A 6000-nucleotide genomic window follows, 5' to 3' on the forward strand; every position below is an offset into this window, starting at 1 on the left:
AATTTGCAGTTTTGTAACATTTTCCCATTTGAAACAGGGAATACAAATACTTTTGGTGGACGTTATGTTTCATAGCAAATGGTGACCGGTAGTTTCCCAGTTGCACACATAGTTAAAACACCTGAGCAAACCTTGTTCTTGTGAAACACAACCACCTGTCATAGTCACATTCTCTAAGCGTGAAGCTGGCAGACAGTACTTAGCAAACGGGGAGGAACAGATGACAGATCCTGTATGTAATTTAAGCCCTCAGTGTTAACCGGACTCTCTGATCTTTGATTTACTTCAGTCCTAAGGTGGAAAGCCTGAAGTGTAACACGAGAAATGAAAAGTGACTGTAAATTTTGAAAACCTCAACTATGAAGCTTTTCATATATCTTAGCAGCTTTGACACTCTAATTTGTCTAACAATGTCTAGAGATGTAACACTCAAAAAACCCCATTAAACTAAGTGATAAAACCTTGAAAATCTGATAAGAACTGACAACGTCAATTTTAATGAAAAAACTCTTGATTGACAAATGTGCCACTTTAGGGCTTTAACAGTAAAAGAAAAAATATGATAGTATTTCTTATTGAACACGTCATGACCACTAAGCTGTATATTTGATTGTTTACTAAAAATCAGTATTTCATGTTCATAATGTACTAATGTGAAATAATGACAAACAGTCATAACCCTGTTAAGATTGTTTGCAATACTGACCTACTGACAGTACATTATATGTGACCCTGGACCACAAAACCAGTCATAAGTGTCATTTTAAATAAATGAATAAATAAGCTTTCCACTGATGTATGGTTCGTTAGGAAAGGACAATATCCAGCCAAGATACAACTATTTGAACATCTGGAATCTGAGGGTGCAAAAAAATGTAAATGTTGAGAAAATTGCCTTTAAAGCATATTACCAAGTTTTGATATTTTTACTGTAGGAAATTTACAAAATATCTTTATGGAACATGATCTTTACTTAATATCCTAATGATTTTTGACATAAAAAATCAATAATTTTGACCCATACGATGTATTTTTGGCTATTGCTACAAATATGCCCGTGGTACTTAAAAGTTTTTTGGTCCAGGGTCACATACTGTATCTTAATTTAGATATGCAGAGGAGGAAATGTAACTGTATTTCAACATTTTGGGGAAATCCCAAATCCCAAATGACATCCACAGAAGCTATTTAAATGTGGATGTTTTTACATATATAACCCTAATAATATGAGCCAGTCAAGTTAAAGATAAACAGGTTGGAATATAGGCCAAATATCAGTGCTTGCTGCCCTTGCTGCTGAGGAACCAAATCATTAATGCCTTAAGCTTTGCTTCTCCAAAAAAAAGGAAAGAAAAAGGAGATTTATGTCAAGCAGCTGTGTAGCTGTCGGCTGCTGAGCCGGAGAGCTGAGTGAGAGGGAGAGGAGGACAGAGAACACCTGGGTATGGAGCTCAGAGGCAGGCAAGAATCACTTTCATCTGCCCAGGCAGCAGTGGAGGGAGAGAGAGAGTTGTCTGCACTCACTTCATACACTCTCAAACAGTTACTACAGGCTGTCAGCAGCTCTCACACATTCTCATTCAGATGTCGGTCGGCTTTACTCTGGGAAAAAAAGCCCCCTTTGCCAGGAAAGTGAGACCGGTGCATACTGAGAAAACGATTTCACTTATTATACATTAGTTAGTTCCGCTTCTCAAATTTAATTGGTCAAGGGGCGTTACAAGAGCTGATCACTGAGAGTTTTTGGTATTTGTATCACTGCGCTTGTCTGTGTTAGAGAGATCTGGACAGATGACCAGTTCATGTATTAGTGGTGGGGATTTTGTTCAAACGCACCAATTCATTCAGGAACTAAACAAGTGACTGTAAGTCATTGAATCATTTACTTAACCAATTCTTTGAAACACTTTGTGTTTTAGATAATTCACTAACTCTTTCTGCAGGTTACATTGTTACGCCAGTAGGCGCAGACAAAAATTAGGTATTTGATTCAGGATGGAAACAAGTGAATGCCAAGTTCTGTCATGAAACTCTAGATAGTGCTGGGTAATAGGTTGTTAAACGCAAACTCATAATATTCACAGCATTAAACTACTTGGCTCAAGCTGATTGGTTCATGTTGCATATGCAGCTTGCTGCCTTACATTAAAATGGCTAGTTAGCATTCATTCGGAGTATTTCACAGCGTTCTTCTGGTTATTATATATACTATTTGTGCAGCAGCAGAATGTCTTAAATACTCACAGCAGTTCTTTTCCACCAAGACCAAATACATTTGCCATATCCATTCTAAAATCTTCAGAGAGTTTATATAAAAAAGTAATTGAATCATTCACTCTGCCAATTTGTTCAAACACACTGATTCTTTTGCTGACTCTCTGCATCTTTATGAGTGAGTCAATGAATCATTCATTCAGCCATTTTGTTCAAACAAATTGATTAATTCAGAAACTAAACAAGCGACTATTGTTTTGAGTGAGTACATGTAAATATTTTCAAAATATATACTGTATGCGTGTATTTACATATACATAATAAATATACACAGTATACACACATATACTATGTAAAGAAAAACTTTTATTTTAGATGTAATTAATCACGATTAATCGATTGACAGCACTCGTTCAAACACACCAACTCTTTTGCTGACTTCCTGCATCCTTATGAGCAAGTCAATGAATCATTCATTCAGCCATTTTGTTCAAACAAATCGATTAATTCAGAAACTAAATAAGTGACTATGGTTATGAGTGAGTCACTGAATCATTCACTCAACAAATTCATTCAAACACACTGATTCTTTCTGAAACAAAGCACCACAACTGTGTGGCTGTGTGCAAGCAAACAATGTTCCTGCCTTGATTTCATTTGGAACAATTTTTGTTATTATTAAAAATAGATTAATGATAACATATTGAATCTTTTTTTTAATCTAACAAAACATATATATTGTTAGTATAAAGGTGAGTAATATATATGTATACATTTTCAATTTAATCTGTTTACCCCCTCTTTTGGAAACAGATTTAATTATTTTTTTACTTACAAATAAGAATGTTAAAAAATCTGTTGTACACAGGATCCACAGCTGGCCATATTGTCCTTAAAATGTAAGTTACTCAATGTTAACTTCTGGTTAACACTGAACTACTGAACTGTTGTTTGAAACCAATATCACACAAAACGTATTCAATTGAAAATAGCTGAAAATGTAGAATAACAAGGCTTTGTTGTCGCAAATATTTTAAGATTTAGTAGTACTGACCTTCTGAACTCAATGACTGAGAATTATCAGCAAGTTATGCTGATGCAGCGCTCAATTTCATTTATCACTTTCGTCGGTTTTTGACTCTTGAACCAGGGCATCATTACAAGCTACACCCATTCTGCAAATATTTCTCTGAGGACAAAACTTGTCATTCTCTGGAAAGACAGGGGAGAAGAGCTGTGTACATAATCTAAACGTCAGATAAGTATCAGAAACTGTCAGAAAAGAAAGAGCGCGCCCTGACATACGGTCTGTTTTGAGTTTGCGTTAATGGTTGAGTCACACGGGAGCGTCATCAGCCATGACAGAAGAATGTCATGGTGAGCGCTGAGGTGAACGCGTTCATCGCTGGGCCTGCGTCTCATCTTCATGAGGGCTTGGACAGCGCTGTATGAAAACATCTTGGCTCATCTGTTACTGCTTCTCACTGCTTTCATCACTGGAGATGGATCTCAGCATTAGATGCCACATAACACATAATGCTGAGTTCTGTATAGCTCATTAGAGATCAAGGGGTCGCTGCATGTGCTCGAACACAGACTTCTTTCTCAAAAGAAACATCACCAGCATGTGATATATGGCCTAAAGTGGACTGCTGACTGTTTAAAAAAGTGAAAGCAATTGCGTTTAGTGCTCTTTGGGCTGTGCAGGAGGGATTTGGTCTACCAAAGAAGCAAGATGGAAAAATTCCTTGTCAACTGGACTCTTCTAGAACATTGTAGTAATACAAAGCTTTAAAAAAGAGTCAGAGACTCATAATTTGAAGCAAACTCTCAATACACTTTAGTGTTTTCAGATCTCCAGAGAAAAACAAGCCTAGAAGTTGCAAAGAAATTGAAGTATGAACAGATCTTTTCTGTATTGTGTACATCTGAGAGTAGCAGGTTATCAAAAAAGAAACTTGATTCTATGCCTAAATGCTAATTTTTTTAATCTTTTTTCTCTTGACTACAGGAGCCTCTTGCGCTGCTCAACAAGCCCCTCATTTCCTGGTGCTTTAGGGGGACCGGAGTTGTGTCCCTCCTGTTTGATTGATTATTAGAGTGACCTGAGGGTGAGGGTGAACTACTCAAGCTCATTGTGAGGCCCATGACACAGGAAAGGCAAGTGTAAAACATGAGGGTCTTACCCCAATTACCGTACACAAGTGACCTGCCCATTGGCGGTTTGAAAGCAACAAGCTTTGCTTGATTCATCCGCAATAACCTAGAAGTAGGCCACCTTAATACTAGACGACACACAACATGAAATAATTAACTATAAATCATTGCCTCCTTCACTCTACAGCATAAATGTACAAGAAACCATATGTATATCACATATAAAGCTACCACACAACAATTGTTCAGATGTTCAGTGTCAAATTTATAATATGACACGGCCGAGATTACGCACAAGCGTCGGCTTTGTTTACAGAGCGTTGGGTCAATCTAGCATGTACCTAAAGAGTGCAGATGGCCTTGTTATTTGAGAGGCGATAGGTTAAATGAATTGTATCAGCACTAGCTGTCAGTCAGTCAGTTTACTAGTGCAACACTCCCTTGTCTGGGAATGCATTGTCTCCATTTAGTCTTACAAGAGGTCTAAAAGCTTCTTGTGCTGTGTGCAGAGCAAACTCATCAATAATCCTTAAAACATCGCAAATGATGTGTTGCATGTCCACATTAATCATTCACCGTCAGCTTTAGCGGAAATACTTAAGTCATAGCACTTTAATAATATTGAGTTGACACATTAAAGAAAAATTCACCCAAAAATCCACTCACAACAAAGACATTTGGAAGAATGTTTGAACACTTCTATCCATGCAATGAAAGTCAATGGGGTCCAGAACAACACTGGACCCCCCTGACTTTGACTGTATGGATAAAGCAACACAATACGGAGGGTGAGTAAATAATGACTGTTATTTTTGACAAGGAGGGTCTCAAGTTCCTCAAGCCCACCTAGATAATATGTGTCAATCTGTGTCGGTCTCTCTGATGTTAGTAACCGTACTGAAAGCAGTGGAGACATGTGGTGGAATTCTCCAAAGTAAACAGCTTTCATTGTGCCGAGACGGACATGCACAGGCATACGTGCATTTATGCACTCTATTTAACATACAGACCACACATACTGTTGATATAAGACCCTAAGCCTAAAGAGACATATATAAATAAAAGTAGGGCTTCCTGCGCAAGTGACATTTACAGTCACCTATGAAGCCAAAAACAACAGCACATCTTAATAAAGCTCTACGTACCCTCAACACAGGCCTCGTCTCAACTTCAATCGCTTGTTCCTTTCCTGATATCCTACACCATGTCTGAGGTCTGCTCTATCCGACAGGCACAGACTACACCAAGCACAGAGGAGGAGAAAAAAATACAGCATGAATTAGCATTCCTAAAGCAATCATGTGACTTCAAAGCACCAATAGGTTGCTCTGGATTCAGTATGATCTACCTCTAGCTCCTCCCTTCTCTTCTCTCTTGTTTCGCTCTCTTAGAAAACCCTTTGACAGGGTTGTGATACATGTGGTCTGTTGATGCACCTATTTTTGCTATCAAACGTCTGATATTGAAAATTATTAAAAGTAAATATGTACAGCATATAGAGTATGGTATAAAGTATAGTATAATAAACAGAGCATATTTAGGGTTGTAAATACTGTAAAATGTCAATTAAAATGCAAAAATCTTGTCACAAAGGGTTTAAATGCACAAAATGTGAACAAGAATGCATGT

The 6000-nt window shown here is 37.5% G+C and overlaps 1 protein-coding gene across 1 annotated transcript in view; it reads right to left on the reverse strand.

The window, feature by feature from the left end:
* Positions 1 to 5610, reverse strand: part of phc2a (polyhomeotic homolog 2a (Drosophila)) — a 54105-nt gene extending 48495 nt beyond the window's left edge. Inside the window, exon 1 of the mRNA XM_073823446.1 lies at positions 5517 to 5610. The gene's annotated coding sequence lies outside the window, so the exon portion shown is untranslated. The remainder of the gene's footprint in view (positions 1 to 5516) is intronic.
* Positions 5611 to 6000: the final 390 nt, after the last annotated feature.

Source organism: Garra rufa, chromosome 18 (genome assembly GCF_049309525.1).
Source record: "Garra rufa chromosome 18, GarRuf1.0, whole genome shotgun sequence".
In the NCBI taxonomy this organism is placed as follows: domain Eukaryota; kingdom Metazoa; phylum Chordata; class Actinopteri; order Cypriniformes; family Cyprinidae; genus Garra; species Garra rufa.